The sequence below is a fragment of the Calonectris borealis genome, chromosome 2 (assembly GCF_964195595.1).
Source record: "Calonectris borealis chromosome 2, bCalBor7.hap1.2, whole genome shotgun sequence".
NCBI lineage: Eukaryota > Metazoa > Chordata > Aves > Procellariiformes > Procellariidae > Calonectris > Calonectris borealis.
In genome coordinates this window covers 11,800,549-11,820,344 of record NC_134313.1, presented here as the reverse complement: position 1 = coordinate 11,820,344, position 19,796 = coordinate 11,800,549, and the positions used below count along the sequence as shown (strand labels likewise).

Genomic DNA, 19,796 nt, shown 5'->3' with positions numbered 1-19,796 from the left:
TTTTCATTTCCTGACTCTCCCCATCACTGGAAAAAAAACTACAAGCAAGGGCACGGCAATTCAGATTTCTTTTGCCATGGATTAGCAGACTTCAACTGCAGCTCCACCTGCGAGCCTGTCTGCAGGCTGCCGGTTGCCCTGTACTGACTTGCGTGCTGGGTTTTGTCGTTAACAACCCAAACACATTGCAAAGACGCCCGATTTTCATGGATTACGGTGTTGTGCCGTCCCGTTGGTGGCATCGCCACCCAGGTTAGCTTGGGTTGCGGTAAGGCTGCATCTTCACTGCAGAGAAGGCAATTTTTGTTGTTTTCCCTAGGGAGGAAGAAGTTTTGATTCAAAGCAGGTTTCGTACTCGGGGTGATTTAAACATGATCAAAGTCAATGGAATTTCATTTAAAATGAACATGTGATTCTCCTAATCAACCCTTTAAAGAGAGCATCTGGGGAAAAAAAGATGGGGTTTTTGTACATTTAATTAATCACTTGATTTTTTTTTTTTTTATATCTGATGACGTTTCCGCTGTTTGAGGATAGATAGGACTTTATTGACACAATTAGCGAAACAAATGATTACCCCACCTTTTATTTAACTCTGTGCTATTTGATCTATTTGCTTGCACTTTCATTGCTCCTTTGCTCGGTTACATTACACAATGGTATCACCTTCCTGTGCTGCTGCAGCTAAAACAAAGTGAAAAAAACCCTTCTTGGCTCTGAGCTGCTCTCTGCTCTTTTTTATTACACACGAACTAGAAAGCAATGTTGGGCAAAGAGTTATTTGAGTTTCCTTTCAGTGCTTGCTAGGCATTATTTCCGGGCCCGGCAATCACCTGTGTTTGTGCGACAGTTTTCATATCTTAAAGTAACAAACAAAAATCCCAGCAACTCTATTCCCAGCACAATTAGTAAGATCAGATTAAAAAAAAAAAACAACAAACCACAACCAAAAAACCCCCAGATTATGATGGCTTTATATACATCAAATACTAGAATCTTTATGACTAATTCCCTGGGTATTTTGAGCCACTTTGCTGGGATATGTTTATTTTCTTTGAACGTCGAGGTGGGAAGCGTGGCTCTGCCTGGTAGGAGGTCAAAGAGGGTGGTTGTACTCCAGAGCCGCGTGTTTCTGAGAGGTCGGGGTAGGATCCCGCTGATGGATTGGGCCAGACCTCGGCGTGGACTGACGGTGTGATGCTCCTGACGGTGGATGGACGTTTTCCTCTGAAATCAGGAAGGCAGGTGGTCCTGCTGACCTGCTGCCTTACAGCCTTTTCCATCCTTCTCTTCCCTGGTGGAGAAAACACCTCATTAGTTTTAGAAGGGGTGGAGAAAAAGGAGAGGGGAGGAAAACTGTCTCCTTTCCTCTGACAAAAAAAAAAGAGGGTTTTGGAAGGATCTGTTGGTTAGGTGAGAACTTTTTTTCTATTGCTGGCTTGTTGTCCTCCTGCTCTCACATCACCTGGAACCTGTGAGGCATCTGGAGGTGGTGGCCCCATGGTGTGCCTATGCTCAGTGTGACATTCATTTAAATAATGCAAATTGAAAAAAAAAAAGAAAGAAAAAAGGAAAAAAAACCCTAAAAACTTCCTACTGTGCAAAAATAAATCAAAAGATATGAGTTTTCATGGGAATAAGCCTCGTCCAATGTGGTAAGACCTGTCATGTAACGGCCTGTCCCTTTCCTCTCTCCAAAGGTCCCAGCTCCACACTTCCCACCGGTCCGGAGTAACATTTGGAGAAGCCCGGCAGCCCGCTCCTTTCGGTAGCTCCCAAGGATTTTTAGGGTCATGGGATGTATGGACCCCCAAAACGCTCTGGAGAACATTGGCTGCGGATAAATGCATCTGGAAGTTCCTACTGTCTTTTTACCCTGTTTTTTCCTGGGTCACCTCATGTCGTTTGGGAAGGAAGCCTCTCTGTCCTGAGGATTATAGCAAACCAGTCACTTACTGGAATACCTCCCCTTGCGTTTTCTCAAGATGGAGCAATTGCTTTACCCAGCAGAAGGATATTTTTTCTTCTCCCAGAGCTTTTCCAGTGCAGCAGCGCTCATGTCCAGCAGGTATGTAGGTGGTTTTCTCATTCACTAGCCAGTTTGCTTTCCTGATCTTTAGGAGTTCAATCATTTTGTTTCCTTACTAGCTTCTGCTAAAGGTAGAACCTTCCAAAGTCCTTGGTGCCATGCTCTGAAGGTGACTTTTTCTCGTTAGGACACAGACCCAGTTGGAGTGTAGGTTTGTGGAGCAGTGGGGTCAGCTTCTCCTGAAGGTTTTGATGCCCAACCTGAGTGTCGCATCTGAGGAGGGGGATGGAGGTGCTCATATCTGCTGTTCCTGACTCCTCCTCCTGGATCGCTCCTTAGTCTTGGGCAGCTGCCCGCTGTGTTTGTAACCCACAGCCAGCACCAGCCACCTGTGGATCAGCTTATCGGGCTTCGTCGTCTGGTTTCAAAGGAGATGACACGAGTGTTTGATCCATTTGTCCTCTTCTTAATTTAACAGTATTTCTGCTGAAGAACATCATTTTGAGGATGATTTATTCCATAAAAAAAGAGATGGCTTTAAATTTTAAAATTAAAACTATTCCTGACATGGATAAGTCAATAGCTGTAGTGATAACAACCAAATTTTCATTTTTATAGTAATTTACAATGAGTTAGATGTTTTTGTGAAGGTGACAACCTTTTTTTCCATTTTCTCTAATACCAGAACCGGATCATTGTGTTGGTCTCTGTGGGCATTAATTTGCTGTGAAAATCATCCTTTTTGGCAGTTGCGCTGGTTTGGGTTGAATCTGCTGATGTGTGCTGGCGAACTGATCGCTCCTTCTACAGGGTAGAGAAAAAGTTAGCTCTTTCAGTCTAGCTTGACTTATTTATTTTTACTTACAAAGAGGAGGTGCTGAAGGGAAAGGGCTGAAAATGCTTTGCTATACATTTATTTTGCATTCCCATCAGCATTTGTGAGGCATTAAAAGTTTGATCTTCTTGCTTTGTAAGCGCGATTTCGCATCAGATTAAAGGAAGGAAATGGGGAGGTAGAGTGTTTGCGGGGGGAAACAAAATCGGTCGCATCGCTCTTGAATTTGACTGCGACCTGTAGGCCAAATGGAGATGGTAGACAAAGATTGAGGATAAAAAGGTTCTTTGCTTTAACTAGCAGGAAAGTCAAGCGCTTGCTGTGCCTGTAAGGGAGGCTGGAATTAACCATGGGGATTTGGACACCGTAGGTGAAAAGCAGCACCATACCAGGTTGGTGGGGATGGTCGGGGGTCAACTCCCGTGCAACATGGTTATGTGCCAAGACAGGACCTTCTCCAGAAGTTCTGCCTGGAGCCTCAGCCCAGCAGCATCTGCAAGATCCCACCCCTCAGGGAGGATGGAGACCCCTGACGTCGCTTGCATGAGCTTTGTGCTCTGCTGCAGAGGCATCCTCTGGGACCGGGAGGTTCAGCGTTTGACTTCCCCCTGCTGAACCGTGCTCCTGCTTTGCTCACTTGGCATGTTGCCGTCCGGCTCAAATGACCTAGAAAACGCACTGAAAAATGATTGTATTTCTTCTGCATGATGCTTCTTCTGGACGTCTGAAGGCTTTTTCTGATGGCCAAGAGAGAGAGAAGAAAGGCAGTTAGGAAATCTATATTCTGCAGCTGACTCCTCCAGTGACTCCATCTGTACTTCTGCTGAAGTCACCAAATAATTTTGTTCGTTTGCTTGGGTCCACATGTGAAAGGTGATAACATTACGTATAGTGGTATTTAGGTTTTCTCTTCTCCCCTAGTTTTTTGTCCTTCAGCACACAGAAACAATTTACTGAACTCAAATAAATGCTGCTGAGATTCACCTGGGCTCACCAAGCCAAACTCCACTCTCATTTAGATCTGCTGCAAAATGCTGGTTTGCAGCTCAGGTTTGGTACATCGCTGCGTGTTGGGCAGCGGAGCTGGGATCACCCAGGGAGATGCCCCTGGCTGGGCTTTCTGATAATTTGGGCATCCCAGGATCCCACTGTCCTGCCATCCCCGCTGGGTCTTCTGCTGGTGGAGCCAGAGGGAAGGCATGGCTGGTCTGTGCAGGATCTGGCCCCGGGTGAGCAGAGCGGTGGGTACCACCATAGGGCAGCCCCGGCAAGGGCTTTGCTCAGAGCCTCCTGGTCCTGTGAACCAAATTAAGAAACGACTGAAAATCCAGGATTTGGCTGTGTCTTTGGCTTGTGCCTCAGCCCTTTATTCAGAGATAAGAGTTTTCCTTCCTTAACCTGAATTAACTTTCATGGGTGGGCAAGCCCCACTGTGTGGGTTGATCAGGAAAGTTGTTCAGCCCATTTTTCCCTCTCAGGAATATAGAACACAGCTTTCCCATCACCGAAATTCCTAGTGTTTTATTAACTAGCTCCTAACAACTTCTAAGGCACCTAAGAAGGAAGGATCACTGGCAGTGTGAGCTTTTTACCTACAATTAAAGCAAACACCGTTGATATCTAAAGTCCCTTTTTTTTTTGTGGCCAGCTGTTTTGATAAAGACGTTGCAAACCAGATCTCCGCTTGGTCCTGTAAGATGTGAAAAGGTCCTTTGTCAGCAGTGCGTTGTGGTGGAATGAGCTTTATCTTTTGTATGTAACTAGGAGCTTGGGCTTTCCTCCTTGCAGGCAAAGAAAAACGTAATTAGAGCCCTGAACACCTCTATAAGACTTGGAGCATATGTGCAAAATGTGTTTATTGGTCTCCTCCTGGCCCTTTTTGCTCAACCTTTTAGGAAGAGCATCTCTATAATTTGATGCGAGGGAGTTCCTTGGGTTTCCTCTTGTTTAGAGAGCCAGAAGAGGTGTAATCACTGCTTGTACACAGATTTCTTCATGGATCTTGAGTATGAGAAGAGGCGTTGGCTACAGTTCTGGAGTACAAGCAGTGCTCAAGGTCACCCCAGAAAATGGGGTATCAGTTGCTCTGCTCCAGCGGTGCAGTCACAGTGATGCTTCTGGAGATGCCTGTTTGGAGACCGAACAAAGCCCACCCATTACCTGGGTGACCTAGAGCAGCCCCGACAGTGCTTGCCCTCCGCGTTGCATGGGTCTGCGCTGACACCGAGCAAGGAGAAAAGCCGTGGTAGATGTACCCCGACTCTGGTCTTCTGCGTTGCCCCTCGCAAAGGGAGGCACCCGAGAGCCTGCCGCTGCCTGGGGTGGCCTGACGGAGCTTGGTGAAGAACGATGTTTCGGTTGCAAATTTACAGCTGTCTTTTACGGGGAAGAAAAATCATCTGGGGTTTTGTTCAGAGCTGGTCTCGTCCTGCACAGGCGTGGGGCAGCTTCAAAGGGAGTGTAGTTTAGGGGCTTTCCCCTCGGGCAGCGCGAGCGTCCAGGCTGGGGGCTGCCAGGTGCATCCTTGGGTGTTAGTTAAATGACGAACTCCATCAGCATTTAAAATGCTTGCCGGTGAAGTAGCAAAGCTTTTCAGTCAAGGTGCAGAGTGTTGGGTCAAAATGTCCTTTAGGTAGGTCTATGGACAGATGCATGTTATTAATTAAAAAAAACCAAACCCACAAAAAACTTCAGTTTGGCTGCTTGTGAGGGTAATGTATTTGGGTGTGTGTTTCAAAAGCACGTAACTGATTATAAAAATCACGGATGGGCTAAGTCGGTATTAACGATGGTTGGATGACAGTGAAAAGCAGCCCTGGCACATTGCAGGGATGTTCTTGTCATGACTAACCCCTCTCACTCTCACCCGAGAGGAATTTTTTAGTGCCCAGCACAGACAAGCACTAAAATTGCAGGTTTGCAGAAGTTTTCAAATCTCTCCCTAGCTGGCAGCAAATAAAGGAATTGCAAGTATTTATTGGTTTAAGGGAAAAAAAATAACCTCAAAGCTATAAAATAAATTTGACAGTGATGCTTTTTTTAGTGAGTCTTACTTTCTTTATAGTTTTGTGAGTCAAATGTGTCAAAGCCTGGCAAAGGAAGGGGATTTAATCTACAGATGCTGTCTCTTGCTTATGGTTTCCTGCTTCTAAAATTACTCCCAATTCTCTGGAATTGGGGCTGAAACTAGTTTCAGCTTTCAATTTGTGGGCAACCTACCTTACCACTTCAGCAGGCTGGATTTGCAAGCATTGGGGGTAGCAAATGCAAGTAAGTGCTTTTAAAGTTTCTTATCTTGGCTGCCCAATGTCCATTTGCCACTTTCAAAATATTTACAGCTGAATCTTTGGATTCGCTTCTTCCTCTGCTCAGGAAAAGTGCTGGAGCTGCTGATGCTGAAATTTTGCTTCGATCCTTCTTTCCCTGTCCTGCCTGGGAGGTTTGGAGGAGAGCATGCTCGGGGCGAGGGATGCTGATGGACCTGCGCTCATCCTGCTGCTCTTGACCCCAGGACTGCGGTTTGGAGTACCTTGGCTTTCGCTCGCCGGGTAGCGGTGAGAGCCAGCTCGAGCAAAGCAAATTAATTGTGTATTTCAGTCCTCGGGTTACACTGAACCTTCCCCGTTTTCTGCAGCGTGTGTTTTCACTCCTTAGCTCTTCCCCTCTCTTGGGGCACTTGCTGACAGCATCTGCGCGTGTGCCGTTCCTGCCCAAACTTTGTGCCCTCTTTGCAGGGCGTCTAATTGGGGAGACACAAGGCCATATTTCTATTTATTTCTATAAATAAATAAATATTTATATATTTTTAAAGGTCTAAACCAATCCTGCTAGTACGTGTCGGATGGTCCTCTATTTATCACTTCGAGATGTTGCTCAGCACTTTATATTGACGAAAGCATCATAGTCATTACTTTCAGAATAAAGATCTTTCTTAATGTGCGATCTTTGCTTTTTCCATGAGCGCCTGCATCTGCAGGTGCTGACTTACTATGCGCAGTAAATACTTCACTATCTGCTGGCTTACTGTGCTGCTTCAGGTTGCACAGAAGCAGTGAACTATCAGAAGACCAGCAAAGCGAGAGTATCTGCGCGGCTCCCGGATCCTTTGCGTTGCTTTGAGGGGCTCCGCAGAGCCGAAGGTGTCGACAGGCTGTTCTCTTGGGCTCCCGTCTGCTGAGCAGCGCTATGTGGATTAATATTGAGGAACTTGTAGTGATATTTGTCTCATGCCACGAAAATGTAAAGCCTGTGAAGCTGGCTGGCATCCCAAGGCTGAGAGAGGCCCGTGGAGGGGCTGTTCGGTGAAGGTGGCAGGATTTGCACTGTCCCAAAGCCGTGAATGGGACATGATTTGAAGAGTTTGTAATTAAGTTTTAATCATCTCCAAGCTGGTCTGGTTGCTGATTTCGGACAGCAGGCAAAAACCACCAGCCAGGAATGGCTGCCACGGGGCCAGCCTGCCACCAAGGGAGGGCATCTGCCCAGTCTTCTGGTCCTGCGGCGTGGAGCCCAGTTCAGAAACACAAAATACTGGATTGAGCAATTTTTTATTCTGAGGGTGTTTCCTGAGCTGGAAGCAAATCTCGCACCCATCCTCCTGGTTTTTCCCTGGCAATATTTTGGGGATCCTGTGGTTTCACCGGCTCTGCTTTTGCAGGAAACCATCATTGCGCCGCCTCCTTTTTACCTTTGCAGTGTCAAAACCAGGAGGTCGAATTAGAGACCCAAGGCTCCAGCAGCAAAAAGGGGGACCTGGGCGTGTGCTCTGCTGCTGTGCAATAAAAAACCTATATATTTTTGTATATTGTAGATAAGTTGGGGGATGAGGCACAGATGCATCCCAGCCCTGGTGCCTCTGGAAGGTGGACCCCTGCTCACTGTCCAGGCGAGAGGTCCAACTCCAGCCCGGGCTTGGCAGCCCAGTTTTCCTGGCTGGCGGCATTCACTGGGGCACTGAGCGATGCTGGGACCCCCACGTGGGCCACGGGGACTGTCGCTGCCTTTGGGCTCCGCAGCGCGGGTGTGCCGTCTCGCCGGCTGACAGCATCCTTGTGGCAGATGGGTGCTGAAGTGCCATCACCCTCCCTGCCAGCACCATCGCTCGGTTTTCGTTAAGCTTTCCGCAAGGAGCATCTCTTTCTGCTGGGGTCCCTGTGCAGTTTTATCCAGGGCTGTGTTTACATCAGCATCAGGTGGTTTTCGTTTGACCTTTGCCCTGCTTAAAAATTATATACCGAGGTACTAGGAAGAGAAATAATCTTCCAGATAAGCGTTTTTCCCTGCTCTTCTGTAATTCATGGGGGAGCTGGCTTACCCCGGCCTGTGGATGACTAAGGAGGAAATTCTTTTTTGCTTAGGACAATGCTGAAAGTTCACTGGAATTTTTTTTATCATGGGTTTATCACTTCCTCCCTTGGAATTCCTAACTCTTACTGTGCAAGGCAGGAAAAAAATAATGGTGACCGCAAGTTATGGAATTTGCCTTCTGTGGAAAAGATGCTGAACAGCTAAATGGTGCTCTCAGGTTTGCATGGGGGATTTGCTCCATATCCAGGGATATAAACAGACTGGGAAAGAGTCATGAAAATTCTAGCAGCTAGCGTCTTTCAAATGTGTTTTTTTGATGTTGAAGTTAATTAATGCTCATATCTCTTGAATATAGGTGAGTGTAAGCCCACTCATCGTACAGATGGGGAGGAGGTTTGGATTTATCGCAGGTCTCTGAGAGGTGGCAGGGTCAAAGTCAAGTTTATGTGTAAAGAATTTCTGGTTCATCTTGTTAATCTCCAAACCTCCCCTTTTTTGTAGAGGGGATCTGGATGTGTGTCTCTAGAGAACACAGATGCAGTTTGGTCAGAGAGACCCTGCCTTTCGGTTAAATGCGTGTTTATTCTCGCAGCGTTTGCTTCCCGGTGGGGTTACGGTGATTGCACCGTTGATCCTTCTGCGAAGGCTTGACAGTGCTGCTGAAAAGCTTTGACACTGCAAAGCATTGTTTACTTGTGAAAGTATTATTATATTTTGAACATCTATTATTCATCTCTTGTGCTAAAAGTGACATATCATAAAATTGCTCTTAGATTTCAGAGCTTTGAGGAAAAGCTGGTTTTTGTCCCTGGCTCCCTGTGACAGTGCTGGGAAGTGCTTTACCCTTTGTATCTCTGTAGTCCTCTTTTATGAATTGTGAGTGATGGCAGGATAGTATAAAAGAGCACAGAGGAGCTTGTTTTGATGTTCATAAAAGGCTTTGATAAAAGATGCAGCACATAGACTTCATATTATTTCCTATTTTTAACTTCTTAAGAACATAAAGCGCTCAGATCCAATATTTATGTAAAAGGGGAAAGAGGGGGGCTGTATTTCTTCTTCTTTTTTCTTCTTTTTTTTTTCTTTTTTAGGACCAGGTGAATTAAAATAGAGAAGTGTCTCTCTTCCGTGCCCCAGTAAAATTTTGCTTTCTTCCATGAAGCATCTATGTCTGTCTTCCATGAAGCATGGGTAATGCCGACCCCATGGTGTTAATGGTGTGGATGATGCTGGAGGAGACCAGCTGTGGTTTCAAAGTCTCCTCGGTCGTAGGCTTGTGCCTTCAACCTCCCGGTTGTGGCTGGCTCCAGTGGACCCACCAGCCGTGGTGATGTGTGTGACGAGGCGTGCGCTTCCCACAACAGGTCTCTCGCCCAAGACCTGGAGAAATAAAACATGGGAAAGCCAGGGCAGCTCCTCTCCTTTCTCTAAAAGTCCGATTATGGTAAAGGCATCTCTGTAATAAGTAGCTTTGATTGCTCCGTAGAGATGAGAGGCTGTGTGCAGGCTGGGTAATTGGGGTTTTGCTGATGAAAGTGCTTGTCATTATTTCCAGCCTCCTCCATGTTGTAGTCTTCTCTTTAATCTTGTCTGTCAGCATGGCTTGCTTGTGGTGGGCCTGTGTACTCATGCATATTCATGTGCATGTACATATGAGCACATCCATAAAACTTCATCGGGTGCTTTCGGGTGTGCGTGTGCGTAGGCACGCCCGGATAGAAAACACGCGTGAGGAAGAGGACGGGTAGCGCACGCACGCATGGCACTGGCACGGCCATTTGCACGATTGGGTTCTTCATCCACACAAGGGCCTTCACGCTAGATATCGAGACTCCTAACGATGGCAGCGTGCAAACCTGACCTTGAGATCCACCTGATGACAACTGTCATCCTTTTGCTCGACACACATTTTCTGTTTTATTGGGCAGAAATGCCTTGAAACACCCTGTGCAGGGAGAGAGTGGGTCCTGACATTCCCCAGAGAACCCCAGGACAGAGCAATGTTGCTGAGTCCCACCTTGCTGCAGCACCGAGAAAGAGCTTATTTTGATGGGATGAGCACAGCAATAGCTGTTGTTGGTGGTTTTGAGTTCTTCAGCAACGTGTGCTCATCCAAGGGGCCATTCAAATCAGGTGCTGGGTTTGAAATAGCTGGATTCAGGCAAAGGTGTCCCAACCTCGCACCCGTCTGAGGTGATTAAGCACCTTCTGCTCAGTTCCTCACATGGCAACTTCTATGTGAAAACATAAAAACAAAGGGAATTTCCAGCCTTGGGTGGTCCTCAGAAGATGCTGAGAAGTGTGTTTGCTTGGGTGGTGTCTCCCTGCCTCTGCTGTTCCTTGGGAGCTTGCAAAGCTGAACACTGAACATCTGCAGGATGAGATGCTCCATCGGGGTATGCCAGCATGGCACTATGCCCGCTTGATAGCCTCGCCTCTCGTATGCACCTTCGTGGTGGCGAGTCCCCCGTTATACCCCAAATGGAAGACTCTCAGGAGTGTTTAACTGGGCCCCCACGTGACACTATGGGATGAATAAATGGAAATCACCGCGTCTGAAGCACAGTCTAATTTTTTTATTGGCTCACCCGTAAAGCTGTGTAATGCTTGCACATGCAAGAAGGTGCTGTCATCCTCTGCCGCGTGACTTGTTGGACTTAGCTGGCTTATAGCAGAAGCGTGTTGGCACATACAGGTGTCTTTTCGACTTCTGACAGGTTGTCCAGTTAGCCAAAAAGTTTGGGTATCCTGTTATTCTGTAAGGTGTGGGAGGACTTTGTTGTGCCATTGGAGTGGACACTACGGTAAATTGGAAAAGCTGTTGCTGAATCCAGGAGAGGCAGAAGGGAGAGGTCACTCTTGCTGAGCCGGAGTGATGCCGTGCTGTGCCCTGCCTGCGGCAGGTTGGCTGCATGGGCTCAGGGCTGTTTGCACCCTGCCTTGGTGCTTTGGTTGCATTTCCAGAAGCAATCCAGCCGCCTCACTGCGAGTCGGAGAGGAGCGGGCTCCGGAGCGCGTCAGGGGCTCCCCAGAACCTGGGGCTCCGTGGCACCGAGCAGGGCTGTGCCAAAGCATCTGATGAAACGTGGCTTGTGGCTGGCAGGAGCCGCAGTTGCTCTTCTTTTGAAAGAAGCTGGGAAAGGTGCCCCGAAACAACCACTGGAGAAAGTGTCCAGATGAAAGGTCTGGTAAGCATCAGAGTCCTCTCTGCCATGTTTTCAGGCTCTTTTGTAATCAGCTGTCATTTCGGGATCTGGGCGTATTGGACCTCAGCGAGTATGGATTGAACTTAAACAAACAGTGACTCTTCTATAAATATTTAGCGCACACTGTTCAGAAGCTGCTGGGAGCAGGAGACAAAATAAATTTAAAGTTCGTGACTGTCTAAAAAACCTATCAGAGGATGGCACTAGCTCACCCGATTGGTTGGTAGGTTTTGAATAGCTGTTCCTCCTCTTTCTTTTTTCCTGAAGAAAAGGGTGTATTCAAGCATCCTTTGCAGAGACGTGAGGTTGCACTCTTCCAGTGTTTACACGGCTGCATTGGGGATTCAAATCAACGCAAAGGACTTCTTCAGCTTGGCTGGTTGAGCTGGGTGCCCAAGGGGAGCCATGGTATGGAGTAAATGGATGATGTTCCTTGGCCTTACACATCTTTCTTTGCAAATTTGGACCGGTCATCTGAAGTACGTACATCTGTGTGGAAGAGGGGGATGTCTCTGAGCGCGTGCTTTTATCCGGCCACCTCGATACCAGGAGAGCAGCTGGCGCCTGGGCTGGCTGCTGATGAAGGAGCTGGGGTCCCCAGTGGGGCTTGTGTAGACAACGCTAAATCTTGGGTGGCCACATTGTTCCTGCTCTTGCAAAAGCCTCGATAGCAAGCTAGACCTATCCCTATCAGCCTTTTTTGCCTCTTAAATATGAAGACAATATCCTTTTTTTACCTTGCAGAGCTCTTGCAAGAATGGGAAAGAAGGCAACACGCTGATAAGAAATGGTATTAGTAGCTGAGATGGGCAGAGGCACACGTGCTTTGAATAAGCAGGGAACTTCACTGCACACAAGAGTCTGGGACTATTGATTAAAAAAAAAGATCAATTATCGATTATTTTCTTTCTCTCTCCACTTGCTCTTCTAATACAAAGTACTTGCAGTTGGACTAGATGATGGTTGTAGGTCCCTTCCCACTGAACTATCCTATCCTATCCTATCCTATCCTATCCTACTAATATAACAACAAACCCAAAATATTTGGCATGCCCTGTGAGGTGCTTTGCAACTGCTTGCACCACCCCCTGCCCCTGGTTGCAGCATCCTGTGGCTTTCTGCGCCGGGATGCTTGACGTGCCCTGTCCCTGTGGTCAGCTGCTCTGCCTGGAAGATTAATGGCAAAGGAGAAAATGTCAGGGAAGGATGGGTAAGAAAAAGGTAAAATCCTCGTTTGCCAGCTCGTTGAAACCACTTTTGGGGTTTGAGAGAAAATGTCGGTGTTTGAGTTGGATGCGGTGGCGGGCTTGATGGTTTTTCTCTTTCAATAGTTTCTTTTAGTGCCCTTCGTAATTTAAAAGGAAGGGTTTAAATTATTAATGTTTTACCTCTGAAGCGGAGGGATTCCAAAGCCTTTGGCAAATCTCTGCTAAAGCATCTAACGTGGAAAAGAGCCTCACGGTTTTTCCCAACTCCGTCTTTGACAGAAGCCCCTCCTTGTGTGCACGAGAAGCACTAAATCTGCGGAGGCGGACAAAGAGCTTGATTTATGTAGAAGGTAATTTTCTCCAATGGTGTTTGGCCAGAAAACATAAAGATGATAATGATTTTTACTTTTTGGCATAGCCTTTGCAGATCCCTGTGTTTCTGACTGTTGCTGAAGCAGCACTCTGCCGCGGGTGAGTGCCAGCGCTCGGTCCGGGATGCTCGGGTGCTGCCTGTGAGGGATGGGTGCCATTACCTGGTCATTTTGGCCCCAATCCCTGCAGCATCCTGGAGGTGAGAGACAGCTGAGCCTTCAGACATCGATCCTCACCAAAGCTGTAGTTAGAGCTCAAGCCTCCGGTTAGATTTACGACACATTTGCCCGCTAAGCCTCCCCATTCACTTTGTGTGTTTGTCCTGATTTTGTACCAAATCTCCTTCTTGCTACTTGAACTGAAGAATAAAGTATTATAGCTTTGGCTCGGGGCAGCTGTCCAAGGGATATATTGGGATACACTTGGCCTTTGAAAAGAAGGACTTTAGTCTCCAGCCTTGTCAGTCCCTCTGGCTCCTGGAAGTTTTCCTTCCAAATGGTTACTTCAAACCTCAGAGAAGAAGTTTGTGTTTTTTCAGAGCTATGATTAATACCGTTTTTACGCTTCATTGCAAAATGCCGCACAATGAATGAGACCAGCAGGGTGGTGGTTTATGGGGGGGGAGGAAAAAAAAAATCATCAAACAAACGCTTTCAGACGCTGTTTTGGAAGAGTGATGTGTGTGTGTTATATAATCTCCTGCAAACTGTGGGGTTGCGTTCCTGTTAAGAGGAAGGGAGGAAAAAAAAGGCTTAAACCTCATCTATGGAAAGAATGGCAGAAATAGTTGAGAAGTTGAATAATTACAGTCTTTTTTGCACCAGGTCAGTGAAGGCTAATTTAACGTGCAGGATTGCGATGCAGTACATTTTTGCAATTACAGAATCACAGGATGGTTGAAGCTGGAAGCTCTGGAGGTCATCTGGTCCAACCTCCCAGCCCAAGCAGCGCTACCTACAGCCAGTTGCCCAGGACCGCATCCAGGTGGCTTTGGAATATCTCCACAGATGGAGACTCCACAACCTCCCTGTGCCAGTGCTCGGTCACCCTCACAGTAAAATTAGACATAGCGCGTTGTATTTCAGCGAGTCGGTCATAGGGTCCTGCTCGTTCCTGGTGCAGCTTGGAAAGTTCGGGGCTGTGTGTGTGGTTTTGGATCAGAATTGGCTTGAGCGCGTGGGGGACGTGGGTCTGCAGCTGAACCCTGTGGCTTGGGTTCGGCAATGCTTGGTGTTGGGGCTTGGGAGCCGGTTGGGCTTGGCGCAAGGTGCCAAAAACAGTCTCCTTGCTGGTGTGCAAGGCGGCTTGCTGTGTGACGGCGGGGTGTCTGAGAGCTTGTGGTCCCTCCGACTGGGTTTGAGGCTGCGCCTGTAGCTGAGCCTCCAGCTAGCTCTGCTTCCCTTGCCTTGACACCGTGTGCCTGTTCCCAGTCGGCGAGTCACTTTGCCACAGGAATCTGGGACTCATTTATCGGCATAAAATGAGGCTAATTACACCTTTGAAGTGCTCAGCATCAGCGGAGCTGCAGCGTCAGGTGCTTCCCCAGAAAGCCCTGTCTCGGTGGCAGACCGCGGGGAAAAGAGGCCGAGGGGTTTACCGTGGCTGCGTGCCCAACGCGTCCCCATCGTGGGGACGCAGAGGATGCTAGTGCACGTGGGAGGTCACCTAGACCCCTGTGGGGACATTGGGGTCAGCACATATTTGCTTCCTGGTGGCTTCGTGTGCATCCCTCACATGTGGAAAACAAAAGCAAAGCCTAAGACTATGCTTGGGATCTGGTTCCTCCGCTTGGTCTCTGGTGTTTCCTCCTGTCCTCCCTCCATGGAAACAGTAGCCCTTGTTTGTTGTCCTGGGTGCATTTTTTTTTTCTTTAAGCACTTTCTCTATGCACTTTCTTTTTGTGCCATTTTGGTTGCTGATAAGTGATGGGAATGGCAGGAATGAGATGATGGCTCCACAGACCCATCCCGTCAGCATGTTCAGCCCTTGTGCCAGTGACAGGGGTGTTTTCTCATTAAAAATAAACCACAGACAATGCCACTTCCCAAGGACTGTGATTTATCATTTAATAACAAGCGGTTACTCATTTCCTTCGGAAAACTTTCTGGAAGTGTTGTTTTGCTTTCTCCCCTTGCTTCCTTTTTTTTAAATTTCCTTCAAAGCCCTGCATTACCTTTCAGAGCCACTGCGTCTGTTAGATGAAGTGTTCCCTTTTCAAGTGGAAATCATATTTATGATTTAAAGATCATGAAAAAACAAGTCTTAACCCTTTGGGTGTGAGCTTTTCCTTGTAAGCTCCTGCAGCCCTGAAGTCCTAGCTCAGCCAAGGGAAATAGCAATGGAGAGACAGCTGGTAGGTGAGACTTGAAGAAAAACGGTGATGCTGATCCTGAATGCGGAGTGGATGATCTGCTTGATCTGACTTTAAAGAAAATTTCAAATAACTGCAGAACTCGTATCGTCTGAATTGCCATCTCGTAGCTGTGATACCTTCTGGTATAGCAAGTTCTCCTGAGGGATGGAGAGCTTGGAGAACTACTAGGCAAACTCATACCAAGTCTGGTATTTTAGTGACTTTACCAAAAAAAGTGTTGAAAGCTGTTGAGCAGTTCTTGAGGAAATCCCGACAGCTTGATGAACAAACTCGGGAAATGTGCTGAAGATGAAATCATCATAAATGGGTACTTAAGAAGCTAAGAGAAATGGTCTGCTGTTGAATCAGGAAGGCATTTTGAGGGTCTGTAGCAGATTAGATGGTAGACTGCAGAGGATGCAAAAGATGAAATGCAACCAGAGACATTGTAGGTACTTTAGGTGATAGCATCTTCTCTTACAGTTGTCTTAATGAGCTGCAGGGGTGGTTTGATGACAAGAAAAATAAATTCAATAAAGACAAGTGCAAAACAGTGCTCATGGAAATCAGATGCATGTATCCAAAATAGCAGTAATAGGTTAACTGCAGAAAGGGGTCCGGGAGCTGCAGTGAATCACAAGCTGGTTGTGAATCGACAGTTGGATGCTGTTACAAGAAAGGCAGGTCTTGAATAGCCCACAGAAAAATCGCAAAGGTAATAATTCAATCTCGGTTGTCATATAAAACCTCACTTGAAATACAGCATCCAGGCTCAGCCCCTCTATTTTTAATATGAAAGCAGGCGGCTTGGGAAGATGAAGCTTCTGTTTGGAAACTTCACTTCTGAGGAATAGCTGGAAGATTTGCATATGTTAAACCTAGGGGGGAAAAAAAAAACAACCCACAGGTGTCAGGCCATGGTTGGATGGGATGCTGTCTTCAGCAGTAAATTTGGAGCCAGGTATCTCTGCTCTCCTGGTGTTGGCTCGGCATGTGGTCAGTTGTGTAGCCACAACCTGTCTGTCCACACTGTGAACTGGGACAAGGAACTTTTGTTAGTATAGGAAAAGCTGAAAAGTGTCTCCAAAATCAAAGTGTGGGTACGCGGTTTTGCCTGCACAACAGATGGCACGCAGGGGGAAGGAAGGAGGGCAGGGAGAGGAGAGGTGGTTGAGCACCTGGTGGAGTTGAGACTTGAAGGGAATGCAGCAGATCTGAGACATCCAGGAAGGTGGTATGAGGAGTGCAGTGCGGCACCCAGTATCTCTCCATATCTGAGGACAGGACTAGAAGAAAATTGCGTACAGGGAGGTGCTTCTCTGGACACTGTCTTCCAGTGCATCGTCTCCATCGTGCCTGGTAGCAGCGGGGTGGGCTGGCGTTTCTCAAAGTGTAGGTTCCAGCTCCTGGTGGTGGCGGTGAAGGAGAATGAGTGATGCTGGAGTTGGCCCAAAAAGCGTTAGAAACTGCTTTGTTAGCAGCCCAGCAGCCCTTCCCGGATGGTGGGGCGAGCGGTGCTCGTCGCTGGGAACTGCACCGAGTCCTGCTTCCTTCTTGGCAGAGCTGCGCTGGTGTTGCCTTGGAGAGCGGCATGAAGACAAGCCAAGAGAGGGTTCGGGGCTGGGTGGCTGTTTGAAGTCCTTTCTGGCCCAGCGTTCCTGCAGCCTTTGCATCCAGATTTTGGCATGGCTTCTGCCCCCGTCAGTCCTGCTGAGGCTGAGTGTCCCAACACCTCCTGCTGTTCTGAATCCAAATTTCTGACATTACCGCATTACACTTGGTTTTTCGGCTCTTGGGAGTAGTTTGGTTGACCACAAATTGGTCACTCTGTGCTGTGATGCAAGCTGATGATTTCCTCCCCTCGGATGCTAAACCAAATACCCCTGCAACTGCCGTCTGACGGTGATGTTACTCGGCTGGTGTTTGCAGCCGGTGGGAATGCTCTGGAGCCATGCAAGCCTAGATGATTCAAGCTGATACTTATGCTTATGATTAAATGCTAAATGCCTGGTCTGTTCTGCCCTACCAGCTGTACCCCCCAGGGAAAAGAGGGATTTTACTGCAAGAAGAAAGGATATTCTGGTATTGGTTGGTTGATAGAACGCATAGCATCAAAGCTGAAAGAGTGTGTGCTGGGTTTTAAAATCACAGGAGGATATAAAAGTGCCTCAAAGAGGAAGATCATAGATAGGCAGACCTACTGGGTACGCCTGGTCTTTTTTTGTAGGCTGCAGAGCTTTCCCCTGAGGTTTGCAAGGTTCCCTTGCCTGGCTGCATCCCTGCACAGCGCAGAGCACAGCGTCTGTGCCTGCTGTCTTGGAGGATGTAGATGTGAGCCTTGCTAGGAAGATCTAGGCTTCAGTTCTAGCTTAGTTGATGCTAAAATTCCCCTGAAAAAAAAAATACAAATGCTTGCTGTGCTCGCTTGTGATGTGTGACATGCTGGCACTGAATCTGACTTGTGTTGATCTAGGTTGCTTAAAAAATAAAGGAAGCGTGGTAATTTGTCTTAAAAAGGGTACAGAGAAAGTGAAGCAGCGAACAAGCCATTTGCCGTTCCTTGCCTTTTCGAGGCTACCAGACTGGGGCTTACACCGGGAAGAAGTCAAACCCCCAGGCAGTTCCTACGCACCAGGTAGTATCAAAAGGAGTGACCACCAAATGAGGTCTGCTGGATGGCAGGCTTGTGGCAGGCTGGTGTGGCAGGACTGCTGATAGCGGAGCTTCAGAGCTCTTCAAGACGGTTAGTCAAGTTATAGTGGCATCTCGGGGACGTGTCTTTGGGCACGCGGAAAACCAATCTTCTGCAAAATGCGGTGGGTGGTTTGGGCCATGCTGAAGGTCTTTATTTTCTCGAATGCTCAAAAGGGGCAGGGTGAGCCTCAAGCACTGGGGGTGAGCTTTATTTCCCCCATGGCTCCTTCCAAGTTTGCACTTCTGGAGCAACAGAATTATGTCTCTGGGATTGCTGTGTCTCTTCCTCGGTTCGCTTCCTTCAGCCGCTTGCCCCCCCAGCCGCACGGTGGATTTTGGTCTAGGATTGCTTTCTGCTCCTTTTCCCATCTGTTACCTTCCTCAGTGCTCTGTTACTTCCCAAAAACAAGAGCGAAGGAGAGTAAGCACCCGGAGGGTGCTGAGCCCGGCTCCGAGGTGGTGATGGGGGGGTGGAGGGGAGCGCACTGGCCTTGAGACGCGGGGCAGGCTCACTGCCTGCAGAGCCGCTGCGGGGAGCCTGTATCCCGCTGGTCACTCTTGTCGTGCACAGACGTGCTGTTTGCTAGCATCACCCTTGCCCTGCATTTTCCGGGTGTTTCTCTGTGCAATAACACGTGTGTCATATTAAAAAAACTAAAATAAAATGGGACTAGCAGGAGCTGTGAGGCTTCTGGGTTGGGCTGGGTCACTGCCTCTGCCCGGCCAGCACGGGAAGGAGAAACTCCTCCTGCAGAGCTGCAGCGACCGAGTCCTCCGGCAAACAGCCCTGCCTGCATGCCGCCGGCCGGGGCCCCTCGGGGCAGCCCCGGCTTCGGGTCTGCGCTGAACCTTGCTCTGCCTAACGCACTGTCGCGGCTGCCAGTCCTGCTCCTGGTGCTCACGTGGGAACCTCGCTTGGGAACGTCTCTGGAGGACGGGGTCGTGATGCCCGAGCACACCACCGTGCTTGTATTAGTGAGTCCGTGGGGTGGTCGTGGTGGCTGTGTCTACTGAAATCTCTGGCCACACGCAGCCCTTTTGCCCAGCTCTTGGAAGTGTCGGGGTTGTCGCTGGCTCCTCTAACCTGTTGGTGCATTTTAGCTCCTCTCTGGTGGTCCCTGTGTTTTGGCTCTCTCCTTCTGTAGATTTGCACCCCTAAATCATTACTATCAGCATGTTTTAGCATGGCTCCTGCTGGCACGTGCACTCTTCCTCTGTCTGCTTGGGCTTGAAAAGCCATGTGGAGGAGTCTGCTCATGCTTGGTCCAGGGGAGACCCCGCGTCTGCATCTGTCCTTCTACCCACCCACGTCTGGTGGGCAGAGAGGTGTGTCGGAGGAGAGGAGCTGGGCATGAGCCAGGTTTCCCTCTCACATCACCCTCCGTCTGTGCTACGGATGGAGAATAACCGTTACGGTTTCGCCGCCGACCAGCCCCGGGCCGATGGCAGCGGTGGTGGTGGGGCACGTGAGCCTGAGGAAGCACCCGTGCTTGGAGCCAGCACAGCTGAGGAGCCCTCGAGCTCTTTGGGGGAAACTGGTGATTAAAGCAGCATTTTGTGCTTCGATACAGGTGAAAGAGGGGGTCTCGTGTTAACTGATAAAAGGTTCACTTTGGGAGTGTGGAGGTGGAAGGGACTGGCGGTGGTCCAAGCTACGTGTTTCACAGCCCCCATCAGCGGGTACCAGGTCGGTTTCCCCTGATCCAGGCAGGAAAGCTGCTCATCTGGGGGCAGCATCCATCTTGCTTCACCAGCATCCGTCTTGCCTCTGCCTGCCAGCTCCAAAGATCGT

General features: G+C 48.4%; 1 long non-coding RNA gene across 2 annotated transcripts in view; it reads left to right on the top strand.

Moving 5' to 3' along the window:
* The first annotated feature begins 220 nt into the window (after positions 1-220).
* The window catches only part of LOC142078522 (uncharacterized), a 66,553-nt gene continuing 46,977 nt past the window's right edge, over positions 221-19,796 (top strand). For both annotated transcript variants that reach the window (XR_012672254.1, XR_012672253.1), the window contains exon 1: positions 221-2,068. This is a non-coding gene — a long non-coding RNA (uncharacterized LOC142078522). The remainder of the gene's footprint in view (positions 2,069-19,796) is intronic.